The sequence below is a fragment of the Panulirus ornatus genome, chromosome 20 (assembly GCF_036320965.1).
Source record: "Panulirus ornatus isolate Po-2019 chromosome 20, ASM3632096v1, whole genome shotgun sequence".
In the NCBI taxonomy this organism is placed as follows: Eukaryota; Metazoa; Arthropoda; class Malacostraca; order Decapoda; family Palinuridae; genus Panulirus; species Panulirus ornatus.
Genome location: NC_092243.1, coordinates 60,712,080 through 60,730,430, shown reverse-complemented (window position 1 = coordinate 60,730,430; position 18,351 = coordinate 60,712,080).

The window sequence follows — 18,351 nt, the reverse complement described above, 5'->3', positions numbered from 1 at the left end:
ACTACCACCTATGAACTTTGTGAAAATACGGCATTGTGTTGCCATAGTGTTGGTACCATTTCCAAAGTCTATAAATCCCTCCCCAACTCCCACATCCTTAAGCACCTCGAAAATCACAATCTTCTCTTTGATCATCAGTATGGCTTCCGTAAGGCGAGATCCTCTGGTGAACTTCTTTCCTATCTTACTAATGACCGATCATCATCTCTGGAAGATTTTGGGAAAATGTGTAGTTGCCCTTGACATATCTAAGGCTTTTGACAGAGTGTGGCATCAGGGTCTCATCTCTAAGCTCCCTTCTTTTAGCTTCCCTCCATCATTTTGCTCCAACATATCTACCTTCCTCTCCGGCCGATCTATCTCTGTGGTTGTTCATGGATCAGCCTCCTCCATATTCTCCATCAACCACAGTGTCCCTCAGGGTTCTGTCGTGTCCCCTACACTTTTCGCCTTTTTTTCTTCGACGATTTTCTCTCCACAATCCAATGACGACTCACCACTGCATTCATGCACATCCTTCAGTTCTGCTCTGTTCTCTCGCTCGATCTGCATCTCGTGTGACACAGCTTCCTCAATAAACTCAGACTTGAACAGGATAGCTCAGTGGGGTAAACAAACTCTTGTAAAGTTTGATGTCTTCAAGACTCAGTTTCTACCCATCTTTCGAAAACTCACAACCTTCGTCTCTCCTTTGACAGTTCTGTAATTCCACCTCATGGCTCAATGAACGTACTTGGTATTACTTGTAACATCCTTCTGTGAATACATTATGTCCTGGAAATGGGACTCTGGGGTTGTGAAAAACAAGGAAAACTTATTTCGGCACACATTTGACACATGGGAAAACTTAAGAGGCAAATCTACGTGAAAATCCTGTCATAATTGCCAAACCGACTCAGTAAAGTCAGGAGGCGGCACTAAATACTAGTTGTGTGTCGTATTTTTGTTCAATTATACCCAATGCTTGGCGTGATAATGATAATGATAATAATAATAATAATAATGATAATAATCTTATTTTTATTCTTATCTTATTATGCCTAGTCGCTGTCTCCCGCGTTAGCGAGGTAGCGCAAGGAAACAGACGAAAGAATGGCCCAACCCACCCACATACACATGTATATACATGAATGCCCACACATACACATGTACATACCTATACATTTCAACGTATACAAACATATACATACACAGACATATACATATATAAACATGTACATATTCATACATGCTGCCTTCATTCATTCTCGTCGCCACTCCGCCACACATGAAATGGCACCCTCCCACCGAGCGCGCGCAAGGTAGCGCTAGGAAAAGACAACAAAGGCCACATTCGTTCACACTCAGTCTCTAGCTGTCATGTGTGATGCACTGAAACCACAGCTCCCTTTCCACATCCAGGACCCATAAAACTTTCCATGGTTCACCCCAGACTCTTCACATGCTCAGGTTCAATCCATTAACAGCACGTTGACCCCGGTATACCACTTCGTATCAATTCATTCTATTTCTTGCACGCCTTTCACTTTCCTGTATATTCAGGCCCCGATCGCTCAAAATCTTTTTCGCTCCATCCTTCCACCTCCAATTTGGTCTCCCACTTCTCCTCGTTCCCTCCACCTCTGACACACATACCCTCCTTGTCAATATTTCTTCACTCATTCTCTCCATGTGACCAAACCATTCAATACACCCTCTTCTGCTCTCTTAACCACACTTTTTATTACCACACATCTCTCTTACCTTTTCATTATTATTTGTAATAATAATAATAATAATAATAATAATAATAATAATAATAATGATAATAATAATAATAATAATAATAATTGTAATAAGAATGATAATGATAATAATGATAATACAATTAATTAATTTCCAGAGAGGAAGAAAGTCTAAACGTGGGCGACATGCGCTCAAGGTAAGTGGAACGAACAAAGGGCAGCTGGTTTGAGAAGCAGCTGGGTGGAACACATTAAATTAATGTTTCACATAAACTTCAACGCTGAGTGCATGCAGATGGGCAGTTAACAGTTCTCAAGGTTGCGGTGTGCGAGTGGGAGGAGTAGTGGAGTGGAGGATGGATGGGCAAGTGTGTCCCAAGCAAAGTGTTGCCGCCATATTGGAAAAGTTACCTATTTACGCACTTCATGACGTTGCATAACAGAAACATTATAAATTTCAAAGACGTTGCTTAGTAATTTAAGTTACTGTGAACCAAGGTATTGTTTTATTTAGTAATTAGATCTGGCCATCTTATAGTAATCGTAGCAAATGTGACTTCTCCAATCCCTCCCTTCCACCACTTCACTCTTTCATACCCACTCAGCTGAAGCTCGGTCACAGCAAATTTGTAAGCTTTCTATAACTATTTTCTTCCCAGAATAACATGACACTTTGTTCGTGTTTTTTGAAGCATCTAAAATGAGCGATGCACTCCGTAAATATGGGGTTGTAAAAATTTCAACAATGTGGCATAACATGCAGCACGTCTGCCAGCATATCCACCTCGATTCGCCAAAGGAAGTGTTATTCATCACTTATTAGTGAACAGTCAAATGCATTATTGTCTATAAATCGAATAAAACTTAAAAATATAGACTTATGAATTGCTTTTAATTAAGAGAAAATAGAAAACCTGGGGAAACGAGAGGAGGATAAAGTTGCCAGATACCGCGTGTTTTGTTCGGAATATTTTGCAGAATATGATATCACTACTTGGGGAAGCTGTACTTAGTCATACTTTTCTTGTCTTTACCCAATCTCGCCGTCACCCCACCCAACAGGGAAACAGCTTCGCCGCTCCCCGCGTCAGCGAAGTGGAGCCAGGAAAAGACAATGGAGCCACATTTGATTACACTCTAGCTGTCATGTGAAGTGTACCGAAACCACAGCTCCCTATCCACATCCAAGCCCCACAGACCTTTCCATGGTTTACCCCAGACGTTTCACATGCCACGGTCAGTCCATTGACGGCAAGTCAACCCCGGTACATCGTTCCATTTCACTCTATTCCTTGCATGCCTCTCACCCCCCCCCCCCCCATGTGCAGTCCCAGATCGCTCAAAATCTTTTCATTCCATCCTTCCACCTCCAATTTGGTCTCCCTCCAGTTTGGTCTCCCATTTCTCCTTGTTCCCTCCACCAATGATGCATATAGCCACTTTGTCAACCTTTCCTCACTCATTCTTTCATATGTCCAAACCATATCAGCACGTCCTCTGCTGTTCTCTCAACCACACTATTTCAACATATCTCTCTTACCCTTTCATTATATACTCGATCAAACCACCTCATCACATATTGTTCTCAAAAATTTCATTTCCAGCAAATCCACCCTCCGCCGTACAACCCTGTCCATAGCCCATGCCTCGCAACTAGATAATATTGTTAGAACTACAATCCCTTCCAACAAACCCATTTTTGCTCTCCTAGATAACGTTCTCTCTTTCAACATATTCTTCATCGCTCCCTCCCCCACCCTATGACTCATTTCTTTCATGGTTCCATTCGCTGATAAGTCCACTCCCAGTTATCTAAAACACTTCACTTCCTCCAGTCTTTCTCCATTCAAACTCACATCCTGATAGTTTTCCCACAACCCTGCTGAACCTAATAACCTTGCTCTTATTCACATTTACTCTCAACTTTCTCCTTTCACATGCTTTTTTGAAAGTCACCAACTTCTGCAGATTCTTACTCGAATCAGCCACCAGCACTGTATCATCGGTGAACAACAACAACTCACTTCCCAGGCCCTTTCATCCCAACAGACTGCATACTTGCCCCTCTCTCCAAAACTCTTGCATTCGCCTTCCTAACCATTCCATCCATTAACAAATTAACCATAGGGACATCACACACCCCTGCCGCGGACCGACATTCACGGGGAATCTGTCACTCGCCTCTCTTCCTACTAACACACATGCCTTACACTCTTGATAAAAATAAAAAAAAGCTGCTGCTAGCAACTTACCTCCCATACCATTCATTAAACCTTCTACAAAGCACCTCTAGCAACCATATCAGTACATTCTCCAGGTACACAATGCCACATACAAATCCATTTGTTTTTCTAAGTATTTCTCATTTTTCAAAGCAAACACTAGATTCACACATCCTCTAACACTTCTGAAAAAACACATTTGATGCTCTGTACATGCCTTCATCCTCTCTGTCAATAACCTGCCATATAATTTTCCAGGTATACTCAACAACTTATGCCTCTGTAGTTTGAACATTAACCTTTATCCCCTTTGCCTATATACAGTGGCATTACACCATTACTCGGACACTTCATAATCCATACAGACATTGAATATCCTTACCAACCAATTAACAACACACTCGCCCACTTTCTCAATAAATTCAACTGCAATCCCGCCGCCTAGCCGGATTTCATCTTCCCTCGTAAGTCCTAGAGGAATTCGGGAAGATTTGTACAACATTGAGCTTTCTTGATAGCCACAAATATGAAGATATTTACATGTTATTTTGATTTAGTATACTTAGCCGCTGCTCCCGCGTCAGCGATGTAGCGCCAGGAAACAGATGAAGAATGGCCCAGCCACTCACACACACACACACACACACACACATATATATATATATATATATATATATATATATATATATATATATATATATATATATACATATATATATTATTATTATTATTATTATTATTATTATTTATTTTTGATTTTGCTTTGTCGGTCTCTCGCGTTAGCGAGGTAGCGCAAGGAAACAGACGAAAGAAATGGCCCAGCCCACCACCATACACATGTATATATATACACGTCCCCACACGCAAATATATATACCCATACATCTCAATGTACACACACATATATATATATATATATATATATATATATATATATATATATATATATTATCTCTGGGGATAGGGGATTAAGAATACTTCCCACGTATTCCCTGCGTGTCGTAGAAGGCGACTAAAAGGGGAGGGAGCGGGGGGCTGGAAATCCTCCCCTCTTTTTTTTTTTTTTTTTTTTTTTTTTTTTTTTTTGTAATTTTCCAAAAGAAGGAACAGAGGGGGCCAGGTGAGGATATTCCAAAAAAGGCCCAATCCTCTGTTCTTAACGCTACCTCGCTATCGCGGGAAACGGCGAATAGTATGAAAAAAAAAAAAAAAAAAAAATATATATATATATATATATATATATATATATATATATATATATATATACACAAACATATACATATATACACATGCACACAATTCACACTGTCTGCCTTTATTCATTCCCATCGCCACCTCGCCACACATGGAATAATATCCCCCTCCCCTCTCATGTGTGCGAGGTAGCGCTAGGAAAAGACAACAAAGGCCCCATTCGTTCACACTCAGTCTCTAGCTGTCATGCAATAATGCCCGAAACCACAGCTCCCTTTCCACATCCAGGCCCCACAGAACTTTCCATGGTTTACCCCAGACGCTTCACATGCCCTGATTCAATCCATTGACAGCACATCGACCCCGGTATACCACATCGATCCAATTCACTCTATTCCTTGCCCGCCTTTCACCCTCCTGCATGTTCAGGCCCCAATCACTCAAAATCTTTTTCACTCCATCTTTCCCCCTCCAATTTGGTCTCCCACTTCTCCTCGTTCCCTCCATATCTGACACATATATCCTCTTTGTCAATATTTCTTCACTCATTCTCTCTATTTCAAAACACCCTCTTCTGCTCTCTCAACCAAACTCTTTTTATTACCACACATCTCTCTTACCCTTTCATTACTTACGCGATCAAACCACCTCACACCACATATTGTCCTCAAACATCTCATTTCCAGCACATCCACCCTCATCCGCACAACTCTATCTATAGTCCACGCCTCGCAACCATATAACATTGCTGGAACCACTATTCCTTCAAACATACTCATTTTTGCTTTTCAAGATAACATTCTCGACTTCCATATATTTTTCAATGCTCCCAGAACTTTCGCCCCGTCCCCCACCCTATGATTCACTTCCGCTTCCATGGTTCCATCTGCTGCCAAATCCACTCCCAGATATCTAAAACACTTCACTTCCTCCAGTTTTTCTCCATTCAAACTTACCTCCCATTTGACTTGTCCCTCAACCCTACTGTACCCAATAACCTTGCTCTTATTCACATTTACTTTCAGCTTTCTTCTTTCACACACTTTACCAAACTCAGTCACCAACTTCTGCAGTATCTCACCCGAATCAGCCACCATATCATCGGTGAACAACAACTGACTTACTTCCCAAGCTCTCTCATCCACTACAGACTGCATACTTGCCCCTCTTTCCAAAACTTTTTTTTTTTTATTTTCCAAAAGAAGGAACAGAGAAGGGGCCAGGTGAGGATATTCCCTCAAAGGCCCAGTCCTCTGTTCTTAACGCTACCTCACTAACGTGGGAAATGGCGAATAGTATGAAAGAAAGAAAGAAGATTTTTGGTCTAGAACTTGACCCCCATATAATGGCTTTCAATTACTCATACAACAAAATTCTACTGTAATGACAGCACTGGGAATGTAACACTCTCTGTCTGCAAGGACTCCTGTATAATACAGGTTTTTCTGTTTTATATACAGCTTTGTAATTGTAGCTAATAATGCAAAAGAGGACTACTTCATCAAAAAAATCTAAAAGAAAATCTTGTGAAACCATACGATCAATTTGGAACAACTTGGCAAGGATGGTTCTTGGATGATTCCTTTTCAAAACTGTCTGGCAACTCCATCTACCATCCAAGATAGCTGCCATGACTAAAACAGATATTTCTTGAGATGATCCAGAACTTTTTTTTTTAGGGGCAGATTTTTCTCATCTGAGCTGTCTCCATGAAAACATCATTAAAAGCATAAATTGCTGAAATTAGCTAAAGAACCCTAAAGAATTTTATAGTTATGTTAGAAGCAAGAGAGTCATTACCCAGTCAGTTGATCAATTATACAAAACACTGACTTTGTTCAAGTTACTGAAACCATGGCAAAGACCTTAAATTATCTTTTTTAACCATATTTACCCTCTTGTGTAGATTCCATAATGCTTAAGAAGTTGATTCCATCCACCAGGCAGGACCACATCAAAAAGTGTGGTGATACTGTGGGTGTAATCTTTGTGGAGTGAGCGTGGGGCAATGGAGGAGTAAGTGTTCAGTGTCTTTAGTGTGGAAGTTGTTTCTTGGACGTGAAGGGTCTTGTGATGTTTTTTCTTTACTTTCTCACCCTCACATGGACTGCTGGCATTCTCTCCACAAACATACAATCTCTCCTTGTCATACATAACACTTTACAACACTTAACTCACACAACTCATTCTTGTACCTGAATTGTTTCATGTGGTGAGTGCTATGTGCTAGCCTTGTCTTTTGGCAAAATGAAAGGAACAATAGAAAAAAGTAGTAGGTGGGAAAATTAGGCATAAGCATTAGATAGCAGTAGGCAGAAACACTTAGGAGTGAGCATTGGGTAGTAGTAACAGATTGGAACATTAGGTAGAAGTAGTCTGTAGGAACATTAGGCAGAAGCATCTGGAAACACTGCAGTGGCGTTGCCCTTAGCCGGTGGCCTGTTAAAGTTGAGGCACTATAAGGCTATGTAGTTGCACTGGAGTTCACCAGTTAAGGAGACTTTTGCTGTCGACACCCCATTGAGGGAGTTCCCAAAGGGAACATGCATCATCAGATATAGATACATAGATAGGTAAATTGTGCTGAATTGGTTTTTGTAATGCTAAAGAGATGGATGGTGTCCAGAATGCAAACAAGATAGGGTAATTCATATTTGTCTAGGGTTATACTTTCATAAGGGCGTATGTCCAGTGGAGTGGTGTTTAAGTTTGGGTTGACAGGGTGACTATTTAGTGCTTGTCAGGTCATTTTGGTGTGTATATTTTGTCAATGTTCTGTTTGTTAGGAGGGGGTGGGGGGTGGTTAGATCTTTGAGTATAAGTTGTTGAAGTGTTAAGCATTTTGGAGTTAGTGGGTTTAGTGCTGTTGTACAGCACAAAGTGCCAGCCTGGCATATTGAGGCGAGATTGTAGTAGAAGTGGTTTTGTTTTGATCTGTAGGTGTTGAGTGTTTAAGGTTGCTATGTAGCCAGTAATTGTTCTTTTTTTTTTTTTTTTTATACTTTGTCGCTGTCTCCCACGTTTGCGAGGTAGCGCAAGGAAACAGACGAAAGAAATGGCCCAACCCCCCCCATACACATGTACATACACACGTCCACACACGCAATATACATACCTACACAGCTTTCCATGGTTTACCCCAGACGCTTCACATGCCTTGATTCAATCCACTGACAGCACGTCAACCCCTGTATACCACATCGCTCCAATTCACTCTATTCCTTGCCCTCCTTTCACCCTCCTGCATGTTCAGGCCCCGATCACACAAAATCCTTTTCACTCCATCTTTCCACCTCCAATTTGGTCTCCCTCTTCTCCTCGTTCCCTCCACCTCAGACACATATATCCTCTTGGTCAATCTTTCCTCACTCATTCTCTCCATGTGCCCAAACCACTTCAAAACACCCTCTTCTGCTCTCTCAACCACGCTCTTTTTATTTCCACACATCCCTCTTACCCTTACGTTACTTACTCGATCAAACCACCTCACACCACACATTGTCCTCAAACATCTCATTTCCAGCACATCCATCCTCCTGCGCACAACTCTATCCATAGCCCACGCCTCGCAACCATACAACATTGTTGGAACCACTATTCCTTCAAACATACCCATTTTTGCTTTCCGGGATAATGTTCTCGACTTCCACACATTTTTCAAGGCTCCCAAAATTTTCGCCCCCTCCCCCACCCTATGATCCACTTCCGCTTCCATGGTTCCATCCGCTGACAGATCCACTCCCAGATATCTAAAACACTTCACTTCCTCCAGCCTCTCACCATTCAAACTCACCTCCCAATTGACTTGACCCTCAACCCTACTGTACCTAATAACCTTGCTCTTATTGACATTTACTCTTAACTTTCTTCTTCCACACACTTTACCAAACTCCGTCACCAGCTTCTGCAGTTTCTCACATGAATCCGCCACCAGCGCTGTATCATCAGCGAACAACAACTGACTCACTTCCCAAGCTCTCTCATCCCCAACAGACTTCATACTTGCCCCTCTTTCCAAAACTCTTGCATTTACCTCCCTAACAACCCCATCCATAAACAAATCAAACAACCATGGAGACATCACACACCCCTGCCGCAAACCTACATTCACTGAGAACCAATCACTTTCCTCTCTTCCTACACGTACACATGCCTTACATCCTCGATAAAAACTTTTCACTGCTTCTAACAACTTGCCTCCCACACCATATATTCTTAATACCTTCCACAGAGCATCTCTATCAACTCTATCATATGCCTTCTCCAGATCCATAAATGCTACATACAAATCCATTTGCTTTTCTAAGTATTTCTCACATACATTCTTCAAAGCAAACACCTGATCCACACATCCTCTACCACTTCTGAAACCACACTGCTCTTCCCCAATCTGATGCTCTGTACATGCCTTCACCCTCTCAATCAATACCCTCCCATATAATTTACCAGGAATACTCAACAAACTTATACCTCTGTAATTTGAGCACTCACTCTTATCCCCTTTGCCTTTGTACAATGGCACTATGCAAGCATTCCGCCAATCCTCAGGCACCTCACCATGAGTCATACATACATTAAATAACCTTACCAACCAGTCAACAATAGTCACCCCCTTTTTTAATAAATTCCACTGCAATACCATCCAAACCTGCTGCCTTGCCGGCTTTCATCTTCCGCAAAGCTTTTACTACCTCTTCTCTGTTTACCAAATCATTTTCCCTAACCCTCTCACTTTGCACACCACCTCGACCCAAACACCCTATATCTGCCACTCTGTCATCAGACACATTCAACAAACCTTCAAAATACTCATTCCATCTCCTTCTCACATCACCACTACTTGTTATCACCTCCCCATTTACGCCCTTTACTGAAGTTCCCATTTGCTCCCTTGTCTTACGCACCCTATTTACCTCCTTCCAGAACATCTAAGTGTTATATTTCATTTTGACCCTTTTATTCAGACAGGTGAGTCAAGGTTTAAGGTGAGGATGAAGTGTTTGTAAAGATGCTAGAGTATTCCTTTTCTTGTCCAAATCTGGTACTAGTTAGTGTTTTGATAGTTTAGCTTGTTTATGGTCTTGTGTTGATGATTGTCATATGGCGATTGAATGTCGTGGGTGGTCACATGTAATGCTAAGTATGGATGGAGTTTTGTTGAATGGGAGTGGTTCACTATTCACAGTGATGGAAGGGTGCAGGCTGGATCAATGTTGCTGAGTAGGAATTGTTTACTATTCAGGGTAATGAGAGGGTTCAGGATGGATTAATGTCTGTCTGGCTTAAGAGAGTCAAGGCTGACTTTTGTGGTGGTGAAACCATTGTGTTTTGAAAGAGTTAGACCTCTAACTGCATAAAGTGTTTCACATCTCTTGCTACATGGGTAGTGTGCAGATGATGTGTAATAAGAACAAACAAATGTAGGGTGAATACTGTCGTGTATGTGTTAGTGGTCAATTAAACAGAAATATCTGATTCTAAAATTCAGGAAGCTATTGTTACAGCTATGATCCCAAAAATTTCTGTGAGGGGGGAATCCATGAGACTCTCCTAGCTTGTTGTTTGCTTCACATGAAAATAATCCATTTTGCACTTCACATTTGCAAAATCTCACAAAAAGAAATGTCAAAAAGTCGACAAGCCCAAAGCGAAACCTCACTTTGAATGTAAGATAAGGCATACTGTTAAAGATAAAGACAAAGGCTGTTTATAAACTGATTTTTCTTATTTCTTTTTCATACCAATTACATTCTAACATCATTATGGAAGCAAAATCTTCAAGTATGACTATATAATCCCATAATAAATGCACTACTTCACAATACATATACAAAAATTTTTTATAGTTTCAAAATATACATATTTTCATCCAAAATATTCATGATCATTCTATACAAATATATTGGTTTTATATCTCCTTTACACAAGAATACTCTTTTATCTCAGGGCAAAAAAATTTAACCTGAAAAACTAATTTACAGTACTGTGAAATTAAACAGAACAGCTAAGTAAATATATGCATTATGTATGTAAATGTGCATGTGTGGGCGTTTATGCATATATATAAGTGTATGTGGGTGGGTTGGGCCATTCTTTCGTCTGTTTCCTTGTGGTACCTTGCTAATGCAGGAGACAGCGACAAAGTATATAATAATAATAATAATAATAATAATGATATAATTCTTTTTATAGAGCTAGTGAAATGTGTCATAGTGAAATTATACCATATTCAACAAAACCTTTTATACAAAGGAAACAAGCAAATCAATGAAATTACAAGCTGTATTAAAGGGAACAGTTCAGATAAGCAAGCATATGAAAATGAAGTGTCAAGGAGTAATATGGAGTTGTCCTTGGTATATCTAAGGCTTTTGACAGGGTGTGGCAGTAGGGTCACATCTCTAAGCTCCCCTCTTTTGGCTTCCCTCCCTCACTTTGCTCCTTTATATCTAGCTTTCTCTTTGGCTCAGCCTCCCCCACTTTTCTCCATTAACAGCGGTGTCACTCAAGGTTCTGTCGTGTTCCCTACATGATTTCTCACTTTTTTCAACAATTTCCTCTCCTCCGCAAATAATCCAATGCACTCATATGTTGACAACTCTACACTGCATTCATTCATATCCATCAATTCTGCTGATCTGCATCTCATCTTGACACAGCTTCCTCAATAAACTCAGACTTGGACAGGATCTCTCAGTGGGGCACACAAAATATTGTTAAGTATTAGTGATGGGTGATTTAAATGCAAAAGTGAGTACTGTGGCAGTATAGGGTATAATTGGTGTACATGGGGTATTCAGTGTTGTGAATGGAAATGGTGAAGAGCTTGTGTATCTGTGTGCTGAAAAAAGACCGGTGACTGGGAATACTAATTCAAAAAGAGAGATATAAATAAGTATACATATGTGAGTAGGAGAGATGGTCAAAGGGCATTATTGGATTACGTGTTAATTGATAGGCATGTAAAAGAGAGACTTTTTTGGATGTTAATAAGCTGAGAGGGGCAGCTGGAGGGATGTCTGATCACTATCTTGTGGAGGGGAAGGTGAAGATTTGTAGAGTTTTTCAAAAAAGATTAGAGAATGTTGGGGAGAAAAGAGAGGTGAGAGTAAGTGAGCTTGGAAAGAAGACTTGTGTGAGGAAGTACCAGGAGAGATTGAGGGTCAAAAGGCAAAAGGTGAGAGCAAATGATGTGAGAGGAGTGGGTGAGGATTGGAATGTATTTAGGGAAGCAGTGATGGCTTGTGCAAAAGATGCTTGTGGCATGAGAAAGGTGGGAGGTGGGCAGATTAGAAAGCATAATGAAGGAAATGGCAAATGGCAAATATGTATAAAAAAAAACAAATATTATCAATTTACTTATTATACTTAACTGCTGTTTCCCATGTCAGAAAGGTAGTGCCGGAAAACAGACGAAGAATGACCCATCCACTCTTATACACACACACACACACACACATATATATATATATATATATATATATATATATATATATATATATATATACATATATATATATTCTTTCTTTCTTTCTTTTAAACTATTCGCCATTTCCCACGTTAGCGAGGTAGCGTTAGGAACAGAGGACTGGGCCTTTTTTGGAATATCCTCACCTGGCCCCCTCTGTTCCTTCTTTTGGAAAATTTAAAAAAAAAGAGAGGGGAGGATTTCCAGCCCCCCGCTCCCTCCCCTTTTAGTCACCTTCTACGACACGCAGAGAATACGTGGGAAGTATTCTTAATCCCCTATCCCCAGGGATAATATATATATATATATATATATATATATATATATATATATATTTTTCTTTTTTTTTTTTTAACTATTCGCCATTTCTCGCGTTAGCGAGGTAGCGTTAAGAACAGAGGACTGGGCCTTTTTTGGAATATCCTCACCTGGCCCCACTCTGTTCCTTCTTTTGGAAAATTAAAAAAAAAAACGAGAGGGGAGGATTTCCAGCCCACCGCTCCCTCCCCTTTTAGTCGCCTTCTACGACACGCAGGGAATATGTGGAGAGTATTCTTAATCCCCTATCCCAGGGATAATATATATATATATATATATATATATATATATATATATATATATATATATATATATATATATATATATATGCCCATACATGCACATTTACATATCAACATGTATGCATATACATACACATACAAAGGCATATACATATATACACAAGTACATATTCATACTTCCTTGCCTTCATCCATTCCTGGCACCACCCTGCTCCACAGGAAACAGCATCACTGCCCCCTGCTTCAGTGAGATAGTGCCAGGAAAATAGACAAAAATGCCACATTTGTTCACATTCAGGCTCTAGCTTTCATGTGTAATGCACTGAAACCACAGCTCCCTATCCGTATCCAAGCCCCACATACCTTTCCATAGTTTACCCCAGATGTTTCACATGCCGTGGTTCAGTCCACTGACAGCATGTCGACCCAGGTATACCACATAGTTACAATTCACTTTACTCCTTGCATGCTTCTCACCTTCCTGTATGTTCAGGCCCCAATTGCTAATAATCTTTATCACTCCATCCTTCCACCTCCAATTTGGTCTCCTGCTTCTCCTTGTCCTCTCCACCTCTGACATATATCTTCTTTGTCAATCTTTCCTTACTCATTCTCTCCATGTGACCAAACCATTTCAACACACCCTCTTCGGCTCTCTCAACCACACTCTTCTTATTTCTAAACATCTCTCTCACCTTTTCATTACTTATTCGATCAAACCACCTCACAACACACGCTGCTCTCAAACATTTCACTTCCAACACATCCACCCTCCTCCGTACAACCCTATCTACAGCCCACACTTTACAACCACATAACATTGTTGGAATTACTATTCCTTCAGACAACCCATTTTTGCTCTCCGAGATAACGTTCTCTCCTTCCTCACATTCTTCATTGCTCCCAGAATCTTTGTCCCCTCCCCACCCTGTGACTCACTTCTGCTTCTATGGTCCCATTCGCTGATAAGTCCACTCCCAGATATCTAAAACACTTCACTTCCTCCAATTTTTCAAACTCACATTCCCAATTAACCTGTCCTTCGATCCTACAGACCCTAATAACTTTGCTCTTATTCACATTCACTCTCAACTTTCTCCTTTCACACACATTTTCAAACTCAGTCACCAACTTCTGCAGTTTCTCACTCGAGTCAGCCACTAGAGCTGTATCACTGGTGAACAACAACTGACTTGCTTCCCAGGCCCTCCCATACCCATCAGACTGCATACTTGCCCCTCTCTAAAACTCTTGCACTTACCTTCCTAACCACCTCATCAATCAACAAACCAAACAACCATGGGGACATCACACACCCCTGCTGTAGACTGACTTTCACTGGAAACCAATCACTCTCCTCTCTTCCTTCTTGTACACACGCCTTACATCCTTGGTAAAAAACTTTTCACTGCTTCTAGCAACTTACCTCCCACACCATGTACTCTCAAGACCCTCCACAAAGCATCTCTATCAACCCCATCACATGCCTTCTTCAGATCCATAAATGCTACATACAAATCAATCTGTTTTTCTAAGTATTTCTCAAACACATTCTTCAAAGCAAACACCTGTTCCACACATCCTCTACCACTTCTGAAACCACACTGCTCTTCCCCAGTCTTATGCTCTGTACATGCCTTCACCCTGTCAATCAATACCCTTTCATATAATTTCCCAGGAATACTCAATAAACTTATGTCTCTGAAGTTTGAACACTCACCTTTATCCCCTTTGCCTTTGTACATTGGCACTATACATGCATTTCGCCAATCTTCAGGCACTTCACCATGATCCATACATACACTGAATATCCTTACCAACAAATCAACAACACAGTCACCCCCTTTTTTGATAAATTCTACTGCAATACCATCCAAACCCACTGCCTTGCCAGATTTCATTTTCCACAAAGCTTTCACTACCTCTTCTCTATTAACCAAACCATTCTCCCTGAGCCTCTCACTTCACACACCACCCTGACCAAAGCACCCTATATCTGCGGGAAACAGTGATTAAGTATAATAATAATAAAAGAAATATATATCATTCTTGATCACCACCTCCCATCCTTATCCACAAGCAGGCCTCACAGACCTTTTCATGGTTTACCTTGGATGCTTCACATGTCCTGATTCAGTTTATTGAAAGCACGTCAGCCCCAGTACACCACATCATTCCATTTCACTCTATCCCATGCACACCTTTCACCCACCCACATGTTCAGGCCCCGATCACTGAAAGTCACTTTCACTCAATCCTTCCATCTCCAATTGGGTGTATCCCCATTCTACTTGTTCCTTCCAATTCTGACACATACATACTTTCTGTCAACCTTTCCTCACTCATTCTCTCAATATTTTTTTTTTTTTTTATACTTTGTCGCTGTCTCCCGCGTTTGCGAGGTAGCGCAAGGAAACAGACGAAAGAAATGGCCCAACCCCCCCCATACACATGTATATACATACGTCCACACACGCAACTATACATACCTACACAGCTTTCCATGGTTTACCCCAGACGCTTCACATGCCTTGATTCAATCCACTGACAGCACGTCAACCCCGGTATACCACATCGCTCCAATTCACTCTATTCCTTGCCCTCCTTTCACCCTCCTGCATGTTCAGGCCCCGATCACACAAAATCTTTTTCACTCCATCTTTCCACCTCCAATTTGGTCTCCCTCTTCTCCTCGTTCCCTCCACCTCCGACACATATATATCCTCTTGGTCAATCTTTCCTCACTCATTCTCTCCATGTGCCCAAACCACTTCAAAACACCCTCTTCTGCTCTCTCAACCACGCTCTTTTTATTTCCACACATCTCTCTTACCCTTACGTTACTCACTCGATCAAACCACCTCACACCACACACTGTCCTCAAACATCTCATTTCCAGCACATCCATCCTCCTGCGCACAACTCTATCCATAGCCCACGCCTCGCAACCATACAACATTGTTGGAACCACTATTCCTTCAAACATACCCATTTTTGCTTTCCGAGATAATGTTCTCGACTTCCACACATTCTTCAAGGCCCCCAGAATTTTCGCCCCCTCCCCCACCCTATGATCCACTTCCGCTTCCATGGTTCCATCCGCTGCCAGATCCACTCCCAGATATCTAAAACACTTCACTTCCTCCAGTTTTTCTCCATTCAAACTCACCTCCCAATTGACTTGACCCTCAACCCTACTGTACCTAATACCCTTGCTCTTATTCACATTTACTCTTAACTTTCTTCTTCCACACACTTTACCAAACTCAGTCACCAGCTTCTGCAGTTTCTCACATGAATCAGCCACCAGCGCTGTATCATCAGCGAACAACAACTGACTCACTTCCCAAGCTCTCTCATCCCCAACAGACTTCATACTTGCCCCTCTTTCCAAAACTCTTGCACTTACCTCCCTAACAACCCCATCCATAAACAAATTAAACAACCATGGAGACATCACACACCCCTGCCGCAAACCTACATTCACTGAGAACCAATCACTTTCCTCTCTTCCTACACGTACACATGCCTTACATCCTCGATAAAAACTTTTCACTGCTTCTAACAACTTTCCTCCCACACCATATATTCTTAATACCTTCCACAGAGCATCTCTATCAACTCTATCATATGCCTTCTCCAGATCCATAAATGCTACATACAAATCCATTTGCTTTTCTAAGTATTTCTCACATACATTCTTCAAAGCAAACACCTGATCCACACATCCTCTACCACTTCTGAAACTACACTGCTCTTCCCCAATCTGATGCTCTGTACATGCCTTCACCCTCTCAATCAATACCCTCCCATATAATTTACCAGGAATACTCAACAAACTTATACCTCTGTAATTTGAGCACTCACTCTTATCCCCTTTGCCTTTGTACAATGGCACTATGCACGCATTCCGCCAATCCTCAGGCACCTCACCATGAGTCATACATACATTAAATAACCTTACCAACCAGTCAACAATACAGTCACCCCCTTTTTTAATAAATTCCACTGCAATACCATCCAAACCTGCTGCCTTTCCGGCTTTCATCTTCCGCAAAGCTTTCACTACCTCTTCTCTGTTTACCAAATCATTTTCCCTAACCCTCTCACTTTGCACACCATCTCGACCAAAACACCCTATATCTGCCACTCTATCATCAAACACATTCAACAAACCTTCAAAATACTCACTCCATCTCCTTCTCACATCACCACTACTTGTTATCACCTCCCCATTTGCGCCCTTCACTGAAGTTCCCATTTGCTCCCTTGTCTTACGCACTTTATTTACCTCCTTCCAGAACATCTTTTTATTCTCCCTAAAATTTAATGATACTCTCTCACCCCAACTCTCATTTGCCCTTTTTTTCACCTCTTGCACCTTTCTCTTGACCTCCTGTCTCTTTCTTTTATACATCTCCCACTCAATTGCATTTTTTCCCTGCAAAAATCGTCCAAATGCCTCTCTCTTCTCTTTCACTAATACTCTTACTTCTTCATCCCACCACTCACTACCCTTTCTAATCAACCCACCTCCCACTCTTCTCATGCCACAAGCATCTTTTGCGCAATCCATCACTGATTCCCTAAATACATCCCATTCCTCCCCCACTCCCCTTACTTCCATTGTTCTCACCTTTTTCCATTCTGTACTCAGTCTCTCCTGGTACTTCCTCACACAGGTCTCCTTCCCAAGCTCACTTACTCTCACCACCCTCTTCACCCCAACATTCACTCTTCTTTTCTGAAAACCCATACAAATCTTCACCTTAGCCTCCACAAGATAATGATCAGACATCCCTCCAGTTGCACCTCTCAGCACATTAACATCCAAAAGTCTCTCTTTCGCACGCCTGTCAATTAACATGTAATCCAATAACGCTCTCTGGCCATCTCTCCTACTTACATAAGTATACTTATGTATATCTCGCTTTTTAAACCAGTCCACGCCATTTTAGCAAACTTTTTCAGTTCTCTCAATCATACGCTTTTCATTACCACACATCTCTCTTAATCTTTCATCACTTACATGATCAAACTACCTCAAACCACATACTGTCCTTAACCATTTCATTTCCTACACTATTCCTTCAGATATACCCATTTTTGCCCTCCCAGTTAACATTCTCTCTTTCCACACATTCTTCAGCACTCCCAGAACCTATGCTTCCTCCTACACCTAT